This window comes from Panthera tigris, chromosome A2, assembly GCF_018350195.1.
Source record: "Panthera tigris isolate Pti1 chromosome A2, P.tigris_Pti1_mat1.1, whole genome shotgun sequence".
Classification (NCBI taxonomy): Eukaryota; Metazoa; Chordata; class Mammalia; order Carnivora; family Felidae; genus Panthera; species Panthera tigris.
Genome location: NC_056661.1, coordinates 142,784,272 through 142,808,419, shown reverse-complemented (window position 1 = coordinate 142,808,419; position 24,148 = coordinate 142,784,272). Strand labels below are relative to the sequence as shown.

The 24,148-nt window shown below is 38.8% G+C and overlaps 1 protein-coding gene and 1 long non-coding RNA gene across 8 annotated transcripts in view; both read left to right on the top strand.

Annotated features, from left to right (window-relative positions):
* GCC1 (GRIP and coiled-coil domain containing 1) overlaps positions 1-7,541 on the top strand; it is a 58,505-nt gene extending 50,964 nt beyond the window's left edge. For 2 of the 7 annotated variants that reach the window (XR_006212380.1, XR_006212382.1), the window contains exon 8: positions 7,418-7,541. The gene's annotated coding sequence lies outside the window, so the exon portion shown is untranslated. Of the gene's footprint in view, positions 1-1,853; positions 2,110-7,417 lie in introns of those variants that run through there. The other 5 variants (XR_006212390.1, XR_006212381.1, XR_006212386.1 and 2 more) reach the window with 4 other exon arrangements.
* Positions 7,542-9,038: 1,497 nt separating this feature from the next.
* The window catches only part of LOC122234580, a 37,351-nt gene continuing 22,241 nt past the window's right edge, over positions 9,039-24,148 (top strand). Inside the window, exon 1 of the long non-coding RNA XR_006212420.1 lies at positions 9,039-9,196. This is a non-coding gene — a long non-coding RNA (uncharacterized LOC122234580). The remainder of the gene's footprint in view (positions 9,197-24,148) is intronic.

Below are 24,148 nucleotides of genomic sequence, written 5' to 3'. Positions count from 1 at the left end.
AAAATTCATGACCTGAATTTGTTTTTAGGGAGCCACTGAGATATTTTCCTGAAAAAAGAAAATCACAGTCTTAATCCTTTCATTATTAATATTAGATTATCTTTAGAACATGTTATATAGTAAGCATGAAGAAACAACATGATATTTTTACAGAGGTATTTATCTTACATGAAAGAATGCTTCCAGTTTTCATGCAGAAGTACTGTATACGTCCAAAGTACAATTATTATTATTTTATGTTTTTAATTATTATTAAAAGTGGCTCTATAAAGCCAGGAAGATATATGTTTTCCAAGAAAACAGGACACAAATTTGGTTTTACTAGTCATACCTAGTGGAAAGTCATAAATTTTCTTCCAAGAATAAAATAGAATTGCAAGTGGGTGTTTAAAAAATGCATTAAAATGGCAATGTGCACATAATTTAAATGAGCCAAGAGCTGCTAATTATTCTGGCATGTATTCAGTTACTTTTGTACTATTTCTCCTCTAATGTAAACAAAAGAAATCCTCTTAATTGTCAAAAACAGCTTTTAGTAGAGGTTGCTTTTTTCTGTTGTTTTTTTTTTCCTATTCTTTTTGTACAGTTTGCACATTTAAGAACTAGTCACAAAGTGTGATTATTTAGAATATTTTTTTTACAAAGACTGTCCTATCACTTATATTTTTCGGCTCTTAAAATCAAATTAAGGAGCTAATTAAGCTATTCATTTACTAGAGCGGAAAATAATTATGCAATGTGTATCTGGAGGAATAAATAGCCTCATGTGCATCCAAATGAGGTAAAAGCGGGTTGAGACTTGGTCATGTAACGGGGTACATGGAGTGCGTTGCCTAATGAAGAAGGCAGGTCCTTTACTATAGTATACTTGATCATTATTTTCCAGAAATGACATTGATTTGTGGCTGTGACTACACTCTTCTTCACAGCTCAGGACCTTCAGTGTATGATTAAATGCTGCAGTTTTATTTTTAAGGCATTTTATCATGCATTTACAACATTTAAATGAGTTACTTAAGTTTATTAGAATATGCTTCTGCTTCCTCCAGTTTGGTGAACTAAATACTCAGCTAGTTCCTGGATAAAACATACTTACTGATGAGTAACAGAATGTTGGGCCAAAATTCTTCCCCCTGAGTTTTGACTGAAGCGCCAATATGATAGATACCAAAGAGAGAACATTCTGAGAACCGTGTCGATGAGGCAGTAGATTAAGGACATGCAAAGGTCACTGCATGGGAGAGGAAAGGATCAGTGGGGAGGATATCTTTGGAGAAAACCGTGCGATAAATCCCACAGCTTCTCCCCACACAGAGGGAGATATTCCTTCTTCATCTCAGGTCCAGGGAGACTTCCATGGCACCATCTGCAGAGCTTTGATATATGTGGGCTGGAGTCTGATTCTGGTGTCAAATCTAGAGGACAAGAGAAGGGCTGATCAACCACCCTGTGGCAGACATCGGGAGGGATTGGCTTTGAATTTTTTTTTTTTTTTTTTGAAAAAGCTGTCTTTATGGATTCAGAGACAAGATACGATATGTGGGCACTTGGGTGAAAAAGCCAGTGTGGTTTCTCTTAGAGCCTACCATCTGCAATGGGTGAGAAGATATCAGAAGATAGAGGCTGGTTATATACCACTGGTGTACAAAGACTAAGGGCAGGGTTGGGAGGGATTATGAATGGCCACTAAGGTTATTAAGGCACCCATTTGGGGCTAGACATTGTGAGAGAAAGCTGTCCATTGATATAGTAAGCTCTGAAGAGCTCATTAATCCTCAACTCATGAGGGTATCAATTCAAGTAAGAATATTTGTCCCATGTCTCTTTGCCATCCTCCTGCTTTGACCCTGAAGACATCAACACATCAGCTCGGGAGAAGGAAGAGGAAGGAAGAGAAGAGAAGCCGAAGGCAGTGAATTAGGGAAGAAGCCAATCAGCCTGTCTTTCTCATTGTGGGCTTTCAGCTTGAAGCAGGAGGGAGCTGGGAGAGGAGGAGATTTACTGCTAAATCAAGCCCATAGTTATAATTATTATACAGAATTGGGCATTCTAGTTTCTGAATCAAGACTGTTTTTCTTCCAGGCGTAGGGAAACATTACCCCTGCTAAATAAAGCCTAATGGAACAGTGAGAGGCAAAAATAAAGTTGTGTTTTGATTACATTATGATGTACATGTGCTTGAGTAACATCGTGATTTCAAATGCAGCGCTGTTTGTAGGAAATGAGGGAAATATCTAACAGTGTAGAAAAAAGAATCGTTTGTTGAAATTTGAGTAACAGATGCAGTGAGCAGTAAGGAAATGCAATCAGGAGACTAAGCCTTGTGCCCAATGAAGGTGAGTGAATGGAACATGAGACTCTTATTTTATTTTATTTTTAAAAATATGTTTGTTTATTTTTGAGAGAGAGAGAGAGAGAAGGAGAGAGAGAGTGCACCTGCGAGTTGGGGGAGTGGCAGAGAGAGGAGAGAGAGAATCCAAAGCATAGGACCATGGGACCATGACCTGAGCTGAAATCAAGAGCTGGACTGTTAACCAACGTGAGCCACCCAGGTGCCCCGAGACTTCTATTTTAGTTTAGACCCTGGAAGGGAGATAAGGCAGCTCCAGGTCTAGTGCTCCGTGACCCCCAGCAAAAGCAAGGGAAAACCTGCTCTGGAGGAGGGTGACCTCAGTTGGCGCTCGAGATTCCTATAGATTAATATCTACCAAATATAAACTCACAGTCAAAGATCACCAAAATGACAGAAGAGAAAGCCTCTGTCTCACCATGAGAAGAGTCAACAGAAACAATAAACGAAGGATTTAGAGTCCTAATAAATTCAGACTTCAGAATTATGAGATCTAAAATATCAAATGATTGTATATGAAACGTTTAAGGAAATAACCGGGTATCTCACAGAAATGAGAGAGCAATAAGGAACTATTCACAGGAAGCGGGAAGATTTGAAAAGAAACCAAAAAACAAATTTCAAAATGGGAAAATATAATTGTTAAGTTTTGAAAAATTAATGAGTTGGTTAAACAGCAAATCAAACGATTGAAGAGATAATCATTGATAGATGGATTGAAAGAAATTACCTAGAATGCAGCACAGAAAGACATGGTGATGGAAGGTATGAGAGTTTATCACCAATAGGCCCTCAACGAATGAACTGCTAAAGCAAACATTTTTGTTTGTTTTAATGTTTGTTTATTTTTGAGATAGAGCGTGCCGGTGGGGGAGGGGCAAAGAAGGGGGGGGGGGCAGAGGATCCGAAGCGGCTCCATGCTGATAGCAGTGAGCCCAATGTGGGGCTTGAACTCACAAACTGCAAGATCATGACCAGAGCCAAAAGTCAGACACTCAACGGACTGAGCCGCCCAGGGACCCCCTAAAGCAAACACTTTGGTCTCAAAATTCCTTTACATTCTTAAAAATTATTGACGACCCCAAAGATCTTTTGTGTACGTGGGTTATATCTATTTGTATTTATCATATTAGAAGTTAAAATTGAAATGAAAATTTATTTTTTAAAAAAGCCCATTTGATGTTAACGTAAATTACTTAATAAAGAGTAACTTATTTTCATACACAAAAACATTAGGGAGAAATTGTTTTACATTTTTGACAATCTTTATTGTCTGGGTAATTAGAAGACAGCTAGATTCTCATATCTGCTTCTGCGCTCATTCTGTTGCTGTATGTTGTTTTGGTTAAAATATATGAAGAAAATCTGTCCTCGTACATATGTGTAGATGCAAAAGGGAGAAGTATTTTAATAGCCTTTTCAGATAATGGAGGATATTATTCTTGGTATTATACCAAAATTCAACAAATGGCAGTTTCCTAATGGTTAGTTGCCATGTGGAATTTGAAAGCCATATCAATAAACGTGTTGCATTTTGTTACATTAAAGTTTATTTGCCTATCTTCAACTTTAGATGGATCTTTCACCTATGTATGATTTTGTCACATCATGGACTGGTAATTTGGAAAATACTGGTTCGTTGAGTAATGCAGGACTTCCAAACATTGATATGAAAGTCACATCCATTAATAACATCTGCGCGGATCTTATTAGAAAAGCCCATGTATTGAGAAGCTGTCAAGTTCATGGTGGGAAATATAAGTTTTCTAAAATTCTAATTTTCCTTGAAAACTTGAATTTTGTCATTGGCAACAAATTCTGTCAGTTGTTTTCCTTGAGGTAACAGGCTTAGTTCATTCAATTTTAAGAAAATGTCTGCCAATTATCCAAGTCTGAATAGCCATAGTTCATCTGTCAGTCATTCTTTTAAGTAAAGATGGTGCTCCATGAAAAAAGTGGTTACGTCAGCTTGCAACTCAATCGCACAAGTGTTTTCCTTGAGACAACCATCATACTTCGGTATTCAGCAGAAGTGCTTTTTGTACTTCCCATTTGGTCACAGAGAATATTAAAAAGACATTGTGTAAGGGCCAAGATTTAAAAAAATTAATATGTTTTTTTTCTGCTTCACCAAGTATACCGTTAAGGGAACTAGCATTTCAGAAAATTTACTATGAGTGGGTGACAGAGAAGAACACGATTCCTTGCATAGTTTGGTCCACTGCCTTGATTTGTGCTAAGGTACCAACAATTTTACCCACGATTGCTTTCGCACCATTAAGGTGTGTGTCAATGCAGTGAATAAGACATATAACACCTTACTATTGTTATGAAAGTAGTTTGACCTTGTTGGACTCCTCCTAAGAGGGTCTTGGAACCATAAAGCACACTTTGAGACTGCTAGTCCAAAGGAATGCGAAGAATCTCCAGAAGTGAGGTCTGAAATAGAAGAAGGTCTAGTGAACAAAGAAACTGGGAATCTAACAAATCTTATGTGTATAAAATAATAATGTCTTATTTGTTGGGGATTAAAACATTAGAGTTAAATTAGATGGGATGGTGGCATGTAGACTGGAAGAGGTGACCATAGCATGTGAATTGGGAAGGGTGTTCAAGGGAGGGTTAGGGCACTGAATAGCTTTAGAATCTAACTTAAATATGAAGGAAACGTTTTAAGAATGGGGAATACCCAATTAAACATTATGGATTGCATGTATGCATTTATTTTCACTCCCTTCCCCAAATCACAAGCATGGCAACAAATGGATATTTTTAAAAGATAGAAGTCCGTAGACCCAAGTGAGGAGACAATGGCAGCCAAATGTAGAAAGCTCATTTAGGAAAGCAGGTGGATGAGTGATAATTGTCTCAGACAGCCTGGGAAAGCTAACTCCCAAGCTGCGTGAGGAGTCAGCAGAGACAATGAAAAATGATTTAGATTCCTAAGAACTTCAGATTTAGAATTACCAGATGCAGAATATAAATTAATTATGTACAAAATTGCTTAAAGAAATAACATATGCACTCGCATAAAAAAAGGAAGGCAACAAGACACTCTCAGAAGTGCAATGTGTACCTGGAAGAAATAAATGGCATCATGTGCATCCAGATGGAGAAAGCTGAGGAGCGACCTGTTGAGGAATGCTCCGATAGCTCCGGTGTCACCAGGCGGGTCCTGGAAGTGGGGGGAGGTGAGGCTATCAAAGGAGAAGTGGACGAAAGATTTTCCACCGAGTGGCTGGCCTTCCAGCTTCCTTCTCTACCTGAAGATTTCCTGTGGGTAGGATGATTCATGACTTCTGGGCTGGCAAGGGGCAGACTCAGCTGTGAGTGGGGTATGGTTAAACTTATAAATACTGAAGGGTAGGTACTGAGTGTGTGCAAAACAGCCATCCCTATCTCAAATTCAAATAGCTATGTTGTGCAGATTGAGGGATGGTGTTTGTGCGTGTGTGGTAGCTTGTAAGAGGAGATGGGGTATGTGTGAAAGTGTGTTAAATCTTTGTTTTCCAGAATGGGAAGGCAATAGACAATGCCTAAAACAGAAAAATCAAGAAGTAGCAATGCTAGCATGTTACGTAGAGACATGGACATAAACAGTACAAGATTCATTGAAAACATTGGAAGTATTTACCTCTGGGGATCAGGAAATGAGGCTGCGTTTGACTCAAAAAATTATTTGCCTCTAAGCTATGTCTACACGTATCTTTGATAAAAATAAGAATGAAATTTTAAAATTATAAAGGTAACTACTGGGGTGCCTGGGTGACTCAGTCAGTTAAGCGTCTGACTCTTTGTGTTGGCTCAGCTCATGATCTCAGGGCTTGTGAGCTAGAGCCCAGCGTCAGGCTCTGCGTTGACAGCATGGATCCTGTCTGGGATTCTCTCTCTTTCTGTGTCTCTCTGCCCCTCCCCTGCTTGCTTGCACAGGCTCTCTCTCTCGCAAAATAAATAAACATTAAAATGATTTTTAAAAAGGCAGCTACTAAAAGAATAGAAACAAATTTTATAATTTCAAACTCATCAGAAGGAAGCAAGCAGAAAAAGTAATCTAAATAAGTAGTTAAAATCTTCCCAGAAAAGATACCAGGCCCAGATATTTTTTTATCAAACTTTAATGAATAAATTATTGCAGCCTTATACTAATGCTTCTAGAATATAGAAAAAGAGACAATACCTCCCTACTCATTCTGTGAACCTTATGTAAACTTAACACCCAAATTTGGCAATTATAGTACAAAAAGGAAAATTATTGGCCAGTCTCATTCTTGAACATTGGTGTAAAAATTCTAAAAATTAATGTTCAAATATTTATAAATGCCATTCATTATACCAAGAGATTAAATGAGAAAAAAATCCAATAGATGCAGAAAATTTTTTTGACCAATTCCAAATCTATGATTTTTAAAAAGAAATCTGAATATTGGAGGACATTCCCTTAATATTGAAGCTGAATATTGGGGGACATTCCCTTAATCAGATAAAGGGCATTAAACAAACAAACAAAAAAACCCAGCACCGTACAGTGAACATTATTCTTAATGATGAAATCTTGGAAGCATTCTTTTTAAGATCCAGAAAAGGCAAGAGCACCCACTATTGTCAGTTTTCATTAACATTTTATTGGATTTATAGTAAGGCAAGAAATAATTAAGAAGCAGATTAGTCATTATTTGCAGATAATATGATTCTCTACCCAGCAAGTTAAAAGAATCTATAGGCTTCTTAAAGAATTAGTAAGAAGGTGGTTGGATATCATGTTATTACATAAACTATTTGCCATCAACAAGTAGAAAATGTAACAGGAGGAAGAATATCTCATTTATGATAGCAATAAAAAATGGTACTTATGAATAAATCTACCAAAAGGTGTACATAATCTTCATGAAGTAAAATTTAAAACTTTATAGAAAGATATTAAAGAAGATCTAAATAAATGGAGAACTATACTGTGTTGATTTGGTAGAAGATTTAATATCTTGGACCATTGATTCTTTCCAAATTAATGTGTAAAGTCAGTGCAATTCCAATTAAAATATCAGTAGGGATTTTTTTCTTTTTTGGTAGAACGTGGAAAAGCTGACTGCAAAATTTACATGGAAGGGCCATAAACCAAAAATAGAGCCACAATACTCCTGAAGAACAGGAAGAAGAGAAACTTGACCTACCAGATGTCAGGAACGCTTATAAAGCTACGGTACAATTACAATTATTTCAAAAGTAGCTAACCCAGAGTTAGTACTCAATAAATGTTAGTTATTATTACTACTATATGGTTTCCACATTTTAATATTTACATTCTTTGTGGTAAACATTTGCAAGGATTGTTTCTTTCCCTTATGAGGGGCATTTCAAAACGTAGGCCTTAGAAAAATTTTAAACGCTTTCTAAGGCCTGGGTTATAGCTGTACTCCAAATTACGTGGCTCCCGTTATGGAACTGAGTTCTCTATTTCCTTTGCCTCTCCTGCCAGCTTCCTCTCCTTCTTTGAGTCTGAATGGAAATGTAAGGTGTCGGGACAATGTCTATCTAAAATGGAGTAAGGAGGTAAGAAGCAGTATCCAGATGCTTGTAACAAAAAAATGAAAGGGGTAAACTTGTAAAGAGGCTTACTTAGTGGACAAGGCAACGGTTGGTCAAAAGTGGTAAACTGGTGAATGAAAGCCATTCATTCATTCATTCATTCATTCATTCATTCATTCAAGAAAACTCTGTTACCTGTGTATGAAACACCGTGTCTGGCGTGGATATAAAGATGCATTAGACAGATCCCTGTGCATGAGCACTCACAGACTAGCTGGCAAGACATGCCTGAAAAATACTAAGATACAGTATGCCGACTACTAGAGCACGGTCGATACCAAACAGAGTTCTGTCAGAGCAATGAGGCTGCAGGACGAACTACAGAAAGTAGAAGCAGTTTTCTCGAAGGAAGTATCACTCATACTTGATCTTGGTATCTGTGTTGTTGAGGAGGGAGATGGCAGAGGCATGTACCATAGGGCTAAACATGCAGAGTTTTCCAATATGTTGAAGCAGTATCAACTTCTATACCGTAAGAGCTATGGAGATTTTATAAAGGATGTTCATACCACGCAGTTTACTGTTTGTGAACTTTAAACTCTCGCCTTCTTTCTTCCTACCTCTTGTTTGAGGAATTAATAGCCAAATTACCCCAAACTGGGCAGTAGTGGGGAGGAGGCAGAGAACCAGGATCCTGAGTTAACAGCCTGGCTCTACAGAGTGTGGAGTAAAGGAGAATTCAGTGTTTCAGCTTCTTTGATTGGCATGGAAATGTTTAGAGAGCGAAGTAATTTTGAAGTTCTGTGGTTCTACCTGGGATTTAGTGTGAGGCTTCTTTCTTAAACTGTATGGTCCTAGTAAATGTTGAGGCCTAGCCGAAAATCAGTACAAGTTTTATCAGTGACCTTTTGCGAATCCTGCTCTGGTTGGCATAGTTGTTTCATCTGACCACACACTCAACAGAGTGGAGCTCTGAGATGGAGCAGGAGGGTGACACGGTGACAATTAGCACTGCTCCTAAAGAAGCCTTATGACTGAGGATAGAACTCTAAAATGGGAATAAACTCTGTTTTGAGAAGGGGCTGCTCTTACAGAGAATGTTACATGACCCCGGAAGTGTAGGAAATGGGCTCTGGGCAAGAAAAAAGTGCCTCCAGCAGAGGCATTGTTCTTAGAACCAAAATTTTGAGAGCATAATAGAGGAAATCTCTCCATCAGCTGTCAGATTCCTTAAGTTCCAGAATCTTTCCTTAAGACAAACACCTTCCACCTGGAATGAAGGATGCCACAGGCCCCATCAAAATCGAAGAGATGGACAGGATGGTAAGCGTGAGGTGTTCAGAGGTTCATCTGAGTTTCCCCACAGGTGTCACTGACAAAGTGCACAGGTCTCTATAGTTCAAGGGTTCCTGCCTGGAGGGTACAGTGGGTACGAAGCTTCGTTGTATTTGAGATTCCTACACTTGGGAAGCAGTTGCTTGGGGAGCTATGGCTGAGTTCAGGCTGAGATAATGTTTGTTTCAAAACCTGGGATAGCTTTTAACGTTAATTGAATTTCTTAGAGTTAAAGGGAGAAACACAAACCATATGGAAATAAGTGGGAAAATTTAATGGCAAGAGCTATAAACATGCAGATAAATCTTCCTGAAGTCATTGTAGTAGTTTATAATTTCTTCTTACGTCCCCTGTGAAGTCCTACAGTGCCCCTCAACCTTTTTCCCACATCACTAACTTTGAAGCTCCCCCAAGGGTATGACCATGGTCATAGAAGCACTGTTGGTTTGCCACCACTTTTGCTGCCTTGGGGAACTCATCATACATGATTTACGTGCTAGCTTATATGGATAAATTGTATTTCTACACCTCCTGCCCTAGTATCTTCTATTTTTGCAGACCAAGGATTCGGGATCTCTAAAGTACATTTCTCTGTGTGGAACATTCTGTTAATAATAACAGAATGTAATAAACATTACGTTGCCTTTTTTTTTAAATCAATGTAAATGATATCAACAGATTCCCAGTGCTTTAAAATCACTACATTGTGGTACTTTGAATGGACTATATGTCTTCCTGATAATTCTTCATCTGGAATTGTACTGCCTACTACTGTAGCCCCTAGCTATATGTGGCTATTTAAACTTACATGAATTAAAATGACTAGAATTAAAACTTCAGTTTGGCAGTCACACTCGCCACATTTCAAGTGTTCAATAGCCACATGTGGCTAGTGCCTACTGAATTGGATAGGACAGATGTAAAACATTTCTGTCATTGGACAAAATTGGACAGTGCTGATCTAGGACATTTCTTGTATTTTTCTTGAGCTTTTACTGTTCTCTACCAGCTAACCCAGGCAACACCCACGGTGTGCCTAGACTTTTACAACAGACATCTTACGGTCTTCTCTCTCCAGTTTCTCAGTCCTTCCAATGTCCTTCCATGACATCATCCTGAATCTGAGGGTCACACCTGGGTCTTGTCATCACCCAGAATCACTGCCTCTGACACTTAAATCTAAGAACTAAGAACTAGTTTTGAGTTGCTTTGCTATCTGATACCACCGTGTCTGTTCTTCAGTTACACTGAGACCTCCAGTTCCTGGACCCCTCTTTATTTTCATTTGACTCCCTTTCTTTTTTTTTTTTTTTAAATTTTTTAAAATGTATGAAATTTATTGTCAGATTGGTTCCATACAACACCCAGTGCTCATCCCAACAGGTGCCCTCCTCGATACCCATCACCCACCCTCCCCTCCCTCCCAGCCCCCATCAGCCCTCAGTTTGTTCTCAGTTTTTAAGAGTCTTATGCTTTGGCTCTCTCCCTCTCTAACCTCTTTTTTTTTTTTTTTTCCTTCTCCTCCCCCACGGGTTTCTGTTAAGTTTCTCAGGATCCACATAAGAGTGAAACCATATGGTATCTGTCTTTCTCTGTATGGCTTATTTCACTTAGCATCACACTCTCCAGTTCCATCCACGTTGCTACAAAGGGCCATATTTCATTCTTTCTCATTGCCACGTAGTACTCCATTGTGTATATAAACCACGATTTCTTTATCCATTCATCAGTTGATGGACATTTAGGCTCTTTCCATAATTTGGCTATTGTTGAGAGTGCTGCTATAAACATTGGGGTACAAGTGCCCCTATGCATCAGTACTCCTGTATCCCTTGGGTAAATTCCTAGCAGTGCTATTGCTGGGTCATAGGGTAGGTCTATTTTTAATTTTCTGAGGAACCTCCACACTGCTTTCCAGAGTGGCTGCACCAGTTTGCATTCCCACCAACAGTGCAAGAGGGTTCCCGTTTCTCCACATCCTTGCCAGCATCTATAGTCTCCTGATTTGTTCATTTTGGCCACTCTGACTGGCGTGAGGTGATATCTGTGTGTGGTTTTGATTTGTATTTCCCTGATGAGGAGCGACATTGAGCATCTTTTCATGTGCCTGTTGGCCATCCGGATGTCTTCTTTAGAGAAGTGTCTATTCATGTTTTCTGGCCATTTCTTCCCTGGATTATTTGTTTTTCAGGTGTGGAGTTTGGTGAGCTCTTTATAGATTTTGGATACTAGCCCTTTGTCCGATATGTCATTTGCAAATATCTTTTCCCATTCCGTTGGTTGCCTTTTAGTTTTGTTGATTGTTTCCTTTGCTGTGCAGAAGCTTTTTATCTTCATGAGGTCCCAATAGTTCATTTTTGCTTTTAATTCCCTTGCCTTTGAGGATGTGTCAAGTAAGAAATTGCTACGGCTGAGGTCAGAGAGGTCTTTTCCTGTTTTTTTCCTCTAGGGTTTTGATGGTTTCCTGTCTCACATTCAGGTCCTTTATCCATTCTGAGTTTATTTTGTGAATGGTGTGAGAAAGTGGTCTAGTTTCAACCTTCTGCATGTTGCTGCCCAGTTCTCCCAGCACCATTTGTTAAAGAGACTGTCTTTTTTCCATTGGATATTCTTTCCTGCTTTGTCAAAGATGAGTTGGCCATACTTTCGTGGGTCTAGTTCTAGGGTTTCTATTCTATTCCATTGGTCTATGTGTCTGTTTTTGTGCCAATACCTTGCTGTCTTGATGATTACAGCTTTGTAGTAGAGGCTAAAGTCTGGGATTGTGATGCCTCCTGCTTTGATCTTCTTCTTCTTCAAAATTACTTTGGCTATTCGGGGCTTTGTGTGGTTCCATATGAATTTTAGAACTGCTTGTTCTAGCTTTGAGAAGAATGCTGGTGCAATTTTGATTGGGATTGCATTGAATGTGTAGATAGCTTTGGGTAGTATTGACATTTTGACAATATTTATTCTTCCAACCCATGAAAACGGAAATGTTTTTCCATTTCTTTATATCTTCTTCAATTTCCTTCATAAGCTTTCTATAGTTTTCAGCATACAGATCTTTTACATCTTTCGTTAGATTTATTCCTAGGTATTTTATGCTTCTTGGTGCAATTGTGAATGGGATCAGTTTCTTTGTCTTTCTGTTGCTTCATTATTAGTGTATAAGAATGCAACTGATTTCTGTACATTGATTTTGTATCCTGCAACTTTGCTGAATTCATGTATCAGTGTTATAGCAGACTTTTGGTGGAGTCTATTGGGTTCTCCATGTATAATATCATGTCATCTGCAAAAAGCGAAAGCTTGACTTCATCTTTGCCAATTTTAATGCCTTTGATTTCCTTTTGTTGTCTGATTGCCGATGCTAGAACTTCCAACAGTATGTTAAACAACAGCGGTGAGAGTGGACATCCCTGTCGGGTTCCTGATCTCAGGGAAAAAACTCTCAGTTTTTCCCCATTGAGGATGATGTTAGCTGTGGAGTTTTCATAAATGGCTTTTATGATGTTTAAGTATGTTCCTTCTATCCCAACTTTCTCGAGGGTTTTTATTAAGAAAGGATGCTGAATTTTGTCAAATGCTTTTTCTGTATCGATTGACAGGATCATATGGTTCTTATCTTTGCTTTTATTAATGTGATGTGTCACATTGATTGATTGGCAAATGTTGAACCAGCCCTGCATCCCAGGAATGAATCCAACGTGATCATGGTGAATAATTCTTTTTATATGCTGTTGAATTCTATTTGCTAGTATCTTATTGAGAATTTTTGCATCCATATTCATCAGGGATATTGGCCTGTAGTTCTCTTTTTTTTACTGGGTCTCTGTCTGGTTTAGGAATCAAAGTAATACTGGCTTCATAGAATGAGTCTGGAAGTTTTCCTTCTCTTTCTATTTTTTGGAATAGCTTGAGAAGGATAGGTATTATCTCTGCTTTAAACATCTGGTAGAACTCCCCTGGGAAGCCATCTGGTCCTGGACTCTTATTTGTTGGGAGATTTTTGATAACCGATTCAATTTCTTCACTGGTTATGGGTCTGTTCAAGCTTTCTGTTTCCTCCTGATTGAGTTTTGGAAGTGTGTGGGTGTTTAGGAATTTGTGCATTTCTTCCAGGTTGTCCAGTTTGTTGGCATATAATTTTTCATAGTATTCCCTGTATCTCTGAGGGATTGGTTGTAATAATTCCATTTTCATTCATGATTTTATCTATTTGGGTCATCTCCCTTTTCTTTTTGAGAAGCCTGGCTAGAGGTTTGTCAATTTTGTTTATTTTTTCAAAAAACCAACTCTTGGTTTCCTTGATCTGCTCTACAGTTTTTTTAGATTCTATATTGTTTATTCCTGCTCTAATCTTTATTATTTCTCTTCTTCTGCTGGGTTTAGGCTGTCTTTGCTGTTCTGCTTCTATTTCCTTTAGGTGTGCTGTTAGATTTTGTATTTGGGATTTTTCTTGTTTCTTGAGATTGGCCTGGATTGCAATGTATTTTCCTCTCAGGACTGCCTTCGCTGCATCCCAAAGCGTTTGGATTGTTGTATTTTCATTTTCGTTTGTTTCCATATATTTTTAAATTTCTTCCCTAATTGCCTGGTTGACCCATTCATTCTTTAGTAGGGTGTTCTTTAACCTCCATGCTTTTGGAGGTTTTCCAGACTTTTTCCTGTGGTTGATTTCAAGCTTCATAGCATTGTGGTCTGAAAGTATGCATGGTATGATTTCAATTCTTGTATACTTATGAAGGGCTGTTTTGTGACCCAGTATGTGATCTATCTTGGAGAATGTTCCATGTGCACTCGAGAAGAAAGTATATTCTGTTGCTTTGGGATGCAGACTTCTAAATATATCTGTCAAGTCCATCTGATCCAATGTATCGTTTAGGACCCTTGTTTCTTTATTGACCGTTTGTCTAGATGATCTATCCATTTCTGTAAGTGGAGTGTTAAAGTCCCCTGCAATTACCACATTCTTATCAATAAGGTTGCTTATGTTTGTGAGTAATTGTTTTATATATTTGGGGGCTCCCGTATTCGGTGCATAGGCATTTATAATTGTTAGCTCTTCCTGATGGATAGACCCTGTGTTTATTATATAATGCCCTTCTTCATCTCTTGTTACAGCCTTTAATTTAAAGTCTAGTTTTTCTGATATAAGTATGGCTACTCCAGCTTTCTTTTGACTTCCAGTGGCATGATAAATAGCTCTTCATCCCCTCACTCTGAATCTGAAGGTGTCCTCAGGTCTAAAATGAGTCTCTTGTAGACAGAAAATAGATGGGTCTTGTTTTTTTATCCATTCTGATACCCTATGTCTTTTGGTTGGCGCATTTAGTCCATTTACATTCAGTGTTATTATAGAAAAATATGGGTTTAGAGTCATTGTGATGTCCGTAGGTTTCATGCTTGTAGCAATGTCTCTGGTACTCTGGGGGATCTCACAGGATCCCCCTTAGGATCTTTTGTAGGGCTGGTTTAGTGGTGATGAATTCCTTCAGTTTTTGTTTGGGAAGACCTTTATCTCTCCTTCTATTTTAAATGACAGACTTGCTCGATAAAGGATTCTCAGCTGCATAATTTTTCTGTTCATCACATTGAAGATCTCTTGCCATTCCTTTCTGACCTGCCAAGTTTCAGTAGAGAGATCAGTCACGAGTCTCCCTTTATATGTTAGAGCATGTTTATTTCTAGCTGCTTTCAAAATTTTCTCTTTATCCTTGTATTTTGCCAGTTTCACTATGATATGTCGTGCAGAAGATCGATTCAAGTTACGTCTGAAGGGAGTTCTCTGTGCCTCTTGGATTTCAATGCCTTTTTCCTTCCCCAGATCAGGGAAGTTCTCAGCTATGATTTCTTCAAGTACACCTTCAGCACCTTTCCCTCTCTCTTCCTCCTCTGGAATACCAATTATGGGTATATTATTTCTCTTTAGTGCATCACTTAGTTCTCTATTTTTCCCCTCATACTCCTGGATTTTTTTTATCTTTTTCTCAGCTTCTTCTTTTTCCATAATTTTATCTTCTAGTTCACCTATTCTGTCCTCTGCCTCTTCAATTCTAGCCGTGGTTGTCTCCATTTTATTTTGCAGCTCATTGATAGCATTTTTTAGCTCCTCCTGGCTGTTCCTTAGTCCCTTGATCTCTGTAGTAATAGATTCTCTGCTGTCCTGTATACTGTTTTCAAGCCCAGTGATTAATTTTATGACTATTATTCTAAATTCACGTTCTGTTATATTGTTTAAATCCTTTTTGATCAGTTCATTAGCTGTCGTTATTTCCTGGAGATTCTTTTGAGGGGAATTCTTCCGTTTCATCATTTTGGAGAGTCCCTGGAGTGGTGCGGAACTGTGGGGCACTGCCCCTGTGCTGTCTTGAATAACTTGCGTTGGTGGGCGGGGCTGCAGTCAGACCTGATGTCTGCCCCCAGCCCACTGCTGGGGCCACAGTCAGACTGGTGTGTGCCTTCTCTTCCCCTCTCCTAGGGGCGGAATTCACTGTGGGGTGGCGTGGCCCGTCTGGGCTACTTGCACACTGCCAGGCTTGTGGTGCTGGGGATTTGGCGTATTAGCTGGGGTGGATTGGTAAGGTGCATGGAGGCGGGAGGGGCAAGCTCAGCTGGCTTTTCCTTCGGTGATCTACTTCAGGAGGGGCCCTGAGGCACCGGGAGTGAGTCAGACCCACCTCCGGAGGGATGGGTCCGTAAAACACAGCATTGGGTGTTGGCGGTTCCCTTTGGGATTTTGGCTGTGGGACGGGTGAGGGAGATGGCTCTGGTGAGCACCTTTGTTCCCCGCCAAGCTAATCTCTGTCATCTGGGGCTCAACAACTCTCCCTCCCGTTGTCCTCCAGCCCTCCCGTTCTCCATGCAGAGCTGTTAGCTTATAACCTTCCAGATGTTAAGTCCCGCTCGCTGTCCGAACACACTCCATCCAGCCCCTCTGCTTTTGCCAGCTAGACTCCGGGGCTCTGCTTTGCCGGTGGGCTGCCCCTCTGCCCCGGTTCCCTCCCGCCAGTCTGTGTAGCGTGCACTGCCTCTCCACCCTTCCTACCCTTTTCGGTGGGCCTCTTGTCTACCCTCTTCTGTGGGCCTCTTGTCTACACTTGGCTCCAGAGAATCCGTTCTGCTAGTCTTCTGGTGGTTTTCTGGGTTATTTAGGCAGGTGTGGGTGGAATCTAAGTGATCAGCAGGACGCGGTGAGCCCAGTGTCCACTTAGGCAGCCATCTTCCTCTTTTTTTTTTAAATTTTTAAAATGTTTATTTATTTTTGAAGGTGAGTGGGTAAGTGGGGGGGGGGGGGCAGAGAGAAGGAGACAGAGAATCAGAGGCAGGCTCCAGACTCTGAGCTGTCAGCACAGACCCCGACATGGGGTTTCATGAACCATGAGATCACGACTTGAGCCGAAGTCAGATGCCCAAACGACTGAGCCACCCAGGTGCCCCAACTTGTCTGTCTTTCTTAGCCACCCTAGTGTCCATCTTCACATGCTCCTCTTGCCATTATCCTAGACTCTACAAATGCTTATCCTTCTAATATATCCTCCTTAACTTCTCTGCCCCCTATCAGGTAAGTGGAGCAGGAAAACTGACAAAATTATACACAACTGAAGTCGGTTAGGTGCACTCAACTAGTGTTTTTCCAATTGAGTCACAACCCACTGATGAACTCAGTCTAGGGGGTTTTGGGGGGTGTTTGTTTTTTAGGTTAAATAGGATGGAGTAGAAAGCATTCATCTCAGAAAGGAAGCATAAATATTGTTTCACGAATCTTTTGTGTTAGTTATATATACACACACACGTATGTATTGGGCCATAATATAAAATGTATTTCTTTTTTAAAAAATATTTATTTTGAGAGAGAGAGAGAGAGTGAGCAGGGGAGGGGCAGAGAGAGAGGGAAAGAGAGAATCCCAGGCAAGCTCCGCACTGTCAGTACAGAGCCCGATGAGGGACTCGTTCTCACAAACCATGAGATCATGACCTGAGCTGAAACCAAGAGTTGGATGCTTAACTGACTGAGCCACCCAGGCACCCCTGTTGAGTTTTTTGTCTTAACGTATCTTAACACACTTTCTATCTCAGTATATACACGTCCACATAATTCTTTAAATTGCTCTATAATTTTACATAGGATAGGCTTAATTTCCCTTTCTCCTACTATTGTGCATTTAGATTCTTTTCAGATTTTGGCCATTACAGAGAATACTGCTGTAAAAAGCTTTCTACATATATTGGATCATAACTGAGAGTGTATTTCTGTTGGATAGATACTTAAAAGTGGAATTGCTGGTCAAAAAGTATATGCATCTAAAATTTCAATACATACTGCCAAATTGTCTTCCAAATAACTGTAGCCAACTTATATTTCCATACAGACCTTTTCCTGATACTCTTACACACGAACATTGAATGTTTAACATTTGCAAATCTGATTGTAAAAAGCATCCAATTTTTGCTTTTATTTGCATTCTTTTGATCATTAGTAATCCCAATCATCTTTTCACAAGTTTAGTGTGAAAAGTTTTGGTGAAATACTTGTTTTATCCTTGCCTTTTTTTTTTTTTTGAAGTTCATTTATTTATTTTGAGAGAGAGAGCGAGAGCGGGTGAGGGGCAGAGAGAGATGGAGAGAGAGAGAATCCCAAGCAGGCTCTGCACTGTCAGGACAGAGCCAGACATGGAGCTCAAACTCATGAACTGTGAGATCATGACCTGAGCTGAAACCAGGAGTCAGACTTTTAACCGACTTGAGCCACCAAGGTGGTCTATCCTTGTCTGTTTTTAAATTGTGTTGTCTTATTCTTACTGATTTGTAGGAGCTCTTAAAAATATTTTCTCCCAGTCTGTTGCTTTTTCTTATCTTTTAAAAGGTACCTTGTTTTATCTAAAAGTTTAAATTTTGTATATGGTGAAATGGTCAATATATAGCCTTTGGGTCTGGTAAAAAAAACTTTTCACTCCAAGATTATATTAAAAGGGTCTTGTATTTTCTTAGGACACTTTTATAGTTTTGTTTTTACACTTAGCTCTTTAATCCATGTGGAATTTATTTTTGTGCAACACAGGAAGTAGGAATCTAATTTTGTTTCCAAATGGTTAGCTATTTGTGCCAATGCCATTTGATGTAAAATGCTGCCTTTATCATGACAGAAAGTATAAATATGTGTCTGCTTCTAGATTCCCTCTGTGTCCTCTGTTGACTATACCACATGTTTTAATCATTAAAGCTTTATGTTTTGAAACCTGGTATGGTAAATGCTCCCTTGTTGTTCTTTTTTAAATGTATTCTTATATATTTTTCTCTGCCAGGTGAACTTCATAATAAGCTTATAAATCCCATAAAGAACCATGCTTGGATCTTTTTTTTTTTTTCCATGCTTGAATCTTGATTGAGATTATATTTTTATATTAATTGGATAGTTTTACAATTTTGAATTTTTTCATCCTGAAATATGGTATATTTCATTTACTCAGGTCTTCTTTAGGGTATCTTTCAGGTAAATTTTATTTTTACTTACAAGAGTATTATGCATTTCTCATGAGGGTTGTTCCTGAATATTTCAAACCTTTGCTATTTCTGTGAATGAATTTTTTTTCGTTTAATGTTTATTTTTGAGAGAGAAACAGAGCATAAGCAGGGGAGGGGCAGAGAGAGAGGGAGACACAGAATTTGAAGTAGGCTCCCGGCTCTGAACTGTCAGCATAGAGCCCAACATGGGGCTCGAACCCAGAACCCAAGAACCGCGTGATCATGACCTGAGCTGAAGTCGGATGCTTAACCGACTGAGCCACTCAGGAGCCCAGATGTTTTTTCCTTACATTTTCTAATTGATTATTGCTGGAATGAAGGACATTTATATATATTTTTTGTATTGATATTGTGCTTAGCCAGCTTAATGAACTTCTATTAATTATTTATATATTAGGAGCACCTGGGTGAATCAGTCGGCTGAGTGCTCAGTGCCTGGAGCCTGCTTCGAATTTTTGTGTCTCCCTCTCTCTTTGCCCCTCCCCCACTCATGCTCTCCCTCTGTCTCTGTCTCTCTCTCTCTCAGAAAAAAAATAAAAAAATTATTTATATATTAATATTTTTTCAGTAAATGCTAATGAACTTTCTAGCTTGACAGTGACATCATCTCCAAATAATGATTGTCTAATTTCTTCCTTTGAGATCTTCCCACTTATTTCCTTTTTCTTAAAAACTTTCTTAAAAACCTACACTGGCTAGGATGTTGTGGTAGCACTTTTGTTTGTTTCCCAGCATCCCTTTCTCCTAACCACATCTCGATTGATTGATTATTTGTTTTTGTGGAATTACCTCTCCCCCATTGTGGGCAGTCATGGAAGAATGGTAAATCCAGGGACCCTACGTTCCCATGATGGAAGTAAAAGAAGCCCTTGGATATTTTTTCATTAGGTCATTCCCATTAGATGCCCTGCATAGTCAAGGGGCAAGTCCATGACCGAAGCTTAGCCAATTAGACTTACTATTCCTAGGACTTTGGCTCTTGAAGAAATTGAACCATATGTAAGTAAGCAAGAAAAACTGCAATTCATTGATTCCAGAGACCAAAGAATTCCTGTCTGTTTCTGAACTAGGTTCTCCAGTCTTCTGGTTGAGGCTGTGAACTTTCTACAAGCTTTCCAGTAAATCCATCCTCCCTTTGGATCAAATTAGTCTGAATTGGTTTCTGTTGCTTGGAACCCAGAAACTTTAGTCTGATACATTTTCTTGGTCTTATCTTTAATTAGAGTACCTTTAACAGTTCACCATCTAAAATAATTTGCATGTTTCTGATGGTTAACTTCTATCTAGAAAAAGGAAGTTTCTTTCCATTCCTACCTCATAAAAGGTTTTCTGAAATCTAAAATGGGATTTTTGCTTCAAAAAGACTGCTCTCTTCTATCAAATGCATTTTTTAGATGTATCAAAATGGAGAAAATCCTGATATTTTCTCCTTTGTCAGTGAGATTTCCTAACATTGACTTATCCTTGCATTCCTACAACAAGCCTTATTTGTGTTATACACACACACACACACACACACACACACACACACACTGCTGTATTTGATTTACTAGTATTTGGTTTAGGATTTTTGCACCTGTATTTTTGAATAATATTGTCAATAACTGTCTTATTTAATGTGTAATTTTTGTCTAATTTTGATGACACAGTTATGTTTATTTTGTAAAATAAAGTGGGAAAACTTTCTACCTTTTCTATGATAATCTGGAATTGTTTGCCTAAAGTAGAATCATTTGGGTGCCTGGGTGGTTCAGTCAGGTAAGCGTCCAACTCTTTATCTCAGCTCAGGTCATGATCTCACAGTTTGTGGGACTGAGCCCCCTTTTGGGCTCTCTGCTGACAGCAAGGAGCCTGCTTGAGACTCTCTCTCTCCCTCTCCCTGCTTCTCCCCCACCCCTCTCTCAAAAACAAAACAAAACAAAACAAAACAAAACATTTTTTTTTCCTTAATTTTTTCTAGAACTCACTTGTAAAACCATCTAGATCTTCTTGATGCCTTCTCAGGGATAGATTTTTTAAATTACATTTCTCTTTTCTCCAGTGGTTGTTGGTCTCCTTGTGTTTTCTATCTTCTCTTGACTCAATTATACTAAAAAAAAATACCCACTTAATCTAGGTTTTCAATTTGTTGATAATAACCTGTATGTAATATTATTTTAAAAATAAGAACTTTCTATTGTTATGTTCCCCCCTTTTTTTTTGTCCTAAAAGGACAAAAGGACTTTTTTTTTGTCCTAAAAGGACAAAAGGACTTTTTTTTGGTCCTTTTTTTTTGGTGTGTGTCCTTTCTCTCTCCTTAATCAGGCATGATAAAAGTTTGTCTACCTCACTGATCTTTTCAAATATTAAGTCTATCCTATTTTTCTTTTCCATTTTGTTAATATTTGCATTCGTCTTCATTAATTGTTTTTTTCTACTTTCTTTGGGCTTATTTTGCTTTTGAGTTGTTAAGTTTCACGGGAGACCAAGCCTGATTTCTCTATAAAAGCTGAAAACATCAGTCTTTCTTGTCACTTGGACACAGGCACATGATCTGGGCTCTAAATAAAGCCAAGCTACCTACCTGAGTGTTTGAATTGGCAGCCAGCAAGGCACAGAAGTGGTTGTGGTGGCATTTGCAGCAAGATCAAGTTCTTGGGATCAGGCTGTCAGGGTCAGTGGTGCCAGATGCAGCTGCTGGCACCTGGTGGTCGCAGTAGCCTTGTCCTGTGCAGACTAGTCTGGTGACCTACGGTGGGCATTGTCCTAACTGTGCGCCTCTAAGCTTGGTTCTACTGCTAAGCCAGTGTTTCTGTGAGCTAATCTGTGTCCTTTAATTAATTCATTTTCTGCCTTAGTCAGCCAGAGTTGGTTTCTATTGTTTCCACATAAGAATCTTGACTCAATACGTGCTTTCATTGTTATTGCTTTCAAATAAATCATGTTTCTAAACAACATTTTAGTTTCCTCTTTATCATAGGAATTATTTAGAAGGATGTTTAAAATATTTCCCAGTTCCAGGGCACCTGGGTAGCTCAGTCAGTTAAGCATACTAGTTTAGCTCAAGTCATGATCTCATGGTTTGTGAGTTTGAGCCCCACGTCAGCCTCTGCGCTTACAGCTTGGAGCCTGGAGCCTGTTTCAGATTCTGTGTTTCCCTCTCTCTCTCTTTCTCTCTCTCTCTGCCCCTCCCCTTCTTGTTCTCTCTCTCACTCTTTCTCTCTTTCAAGAAAATAAAGAAGCATTTAAAATATTTCCCACTTGATAAATATTTTTGTTCTTTGTTGTTAATTTCTCTTTTTCTTGTGATATGGTCAGTTAATATGGCTTGTATGATTATCTTTTAAAAATTTTTTTTAATGTTTATTTTTGACAGGGGGAGAGAGAGACAGAGAGAGAGTGAGGAAGGGAGAGGGAAAGAGGGAGACACAGAATCTGAAGCAGGCCCTAGGCTCTGAGCTGTCAACACAGAGCCCGATGCAGGGCTCGAACTCACAAACCATGAGATCATGACCTGAGCCGAAGTCAGATGCTTAACCGACTGAGCCACGCAGATGCCCCTATGATTTTTTATTTTTGAAATTTGTTGAAAGTTTACCTGTGATCTAATATATGTCACATTTCCTTACCATCCAATAGTATATTTTTCATTTGTAAGTAGGAAGTTTCCTCTCTGAATGTAGCCATTCAAGGATTCGTCAATTTTACCTTATATTTCTGAGAGTCTTCATAATCAATTATATCTTCTTTAGTATAAAATATTCTTTTTGTTTCATTTACTATTTTTCTTTTTTAGTCTTGAATCCCATTTTGTTTAATATTAATATTACTACATTTGCTATTTTTTTCTTACCAATTGTATTTTCCATACTTCTACTTAAAAATTTTCTTCATAATTCCTTTCCTTCCATCTTTCCTTCTCTTATTCCCTCCTTCCTTCTTCCTTACCTCCTTCTTGCCTTCCTTCCTCCCTGTCTCCCTCATTCCCTTTCCTTCCCTCCTTCCTTCTTTTTCTACTACTTCTTTCTTTCCTTCCTTCCTTCCTTCCTTCCTTCCTTCCTTCCTTCCTTCCTTCCTTCCTTTTTCCTCTACCCAATCTGCAAATCTCTGTCTTTTAAAAGGGGAATTTAACATATTTGTGTTTATTATGATTATAGATATGGTTGATTATAGCCCTACTACTTTATCTTATATTTATCATTATCTCTCGACTTTTTGTTTTCCTTTCGGGTCTTTTGCTGGATTTATTACCTTTTCTTCATTTAATTTTTATTTCTCTTTTCCTGATCATTCTCCTTTAAGTTTTTATCCCAGATATTTAAAATTAAAATTTGCCTTCAGATTTTAGAGCAGCGCTGTCTAATAGAAATTAATGTGGTGATGGAAATGTTCTATATTCTGTAGAGAAGACTGCTTTCTGTATTACGGCATAGTAATCACTAGCTGCATGTGGCTGTTGAGTACTTGAAATGTGGCTAGTGCAATTGAGGACCTGAAGTTTTCATTTTCATTTTAATTAATGCAATTAATTTTAAGAAATTCAAATCAATGCAAATTTCAACAACCACATGTAACCAGTGAGTGCCATTATATTAGTTTGCTACAACTGCCATAACAAAATACCGCAGACTGGTGTCTTAAACAACAGACACTTATTTTCTCAAAGTTCTAGAGGCTAGAAATTCAAGATCAAGGTGTTGGCAGGCTCCATTTCTCCTGAGGCCTCTCTCCTTGGCTTACAGATGGCTGTCTTCTTGCTATGACCTCACCTGGTCTTCCCTCTGTGTACATGAGTCCCTGGTGTCTCTCTGTGCATCTACCTGTCCTCTTCTTATAAGGACACCATCAGATCGGATTAGGGGGCCACCCTGACTGCCTCATTTTAACTTAATCACCCCCTTAAATGCCCTATCTCTAAATACAGTTGCATTCTGAAGTGCTGAGGGTTAGGGCTTCAACTTATAAATTTTACAGGGACACAGTTCAGCCCATAACAACCATATTGGAGGGTGCAGGCCCAAAGTTAATCTGTACTTTTTTTGCACCCCAGATACACAGCTACTCACCTTAGGATACTTTGATTTTTCTCCTCTTCATCCAGTCCCACCATCTGCTATATGGTAATCATCTAGAATTCTACTTCCAATTTTTTCTTGCTTTCTGCATTAAGAATTGTTAGAATTAACTAGAAATTTTACATATTTCTTTATCATTTTTTCTTATATACCATGCATTTCTCTTTCTTAAGCTCATTTATCTTGTTGCTATAATATTGCTCTTGAGTAATTCTCTCAGTGTACTTTGAGGGCCAGGTATAGGATTCTAAGTTCAAAATTAATTTCTCTTAATTTGAAGCTATTGTTTAAACTGCTGGTATCTCACTCAGATCCCCTTTAGCAGGCTAGGGCAGATCCCCTTTAGCAGGCCCTCAACCACTGTGAGCATTGGTTACTA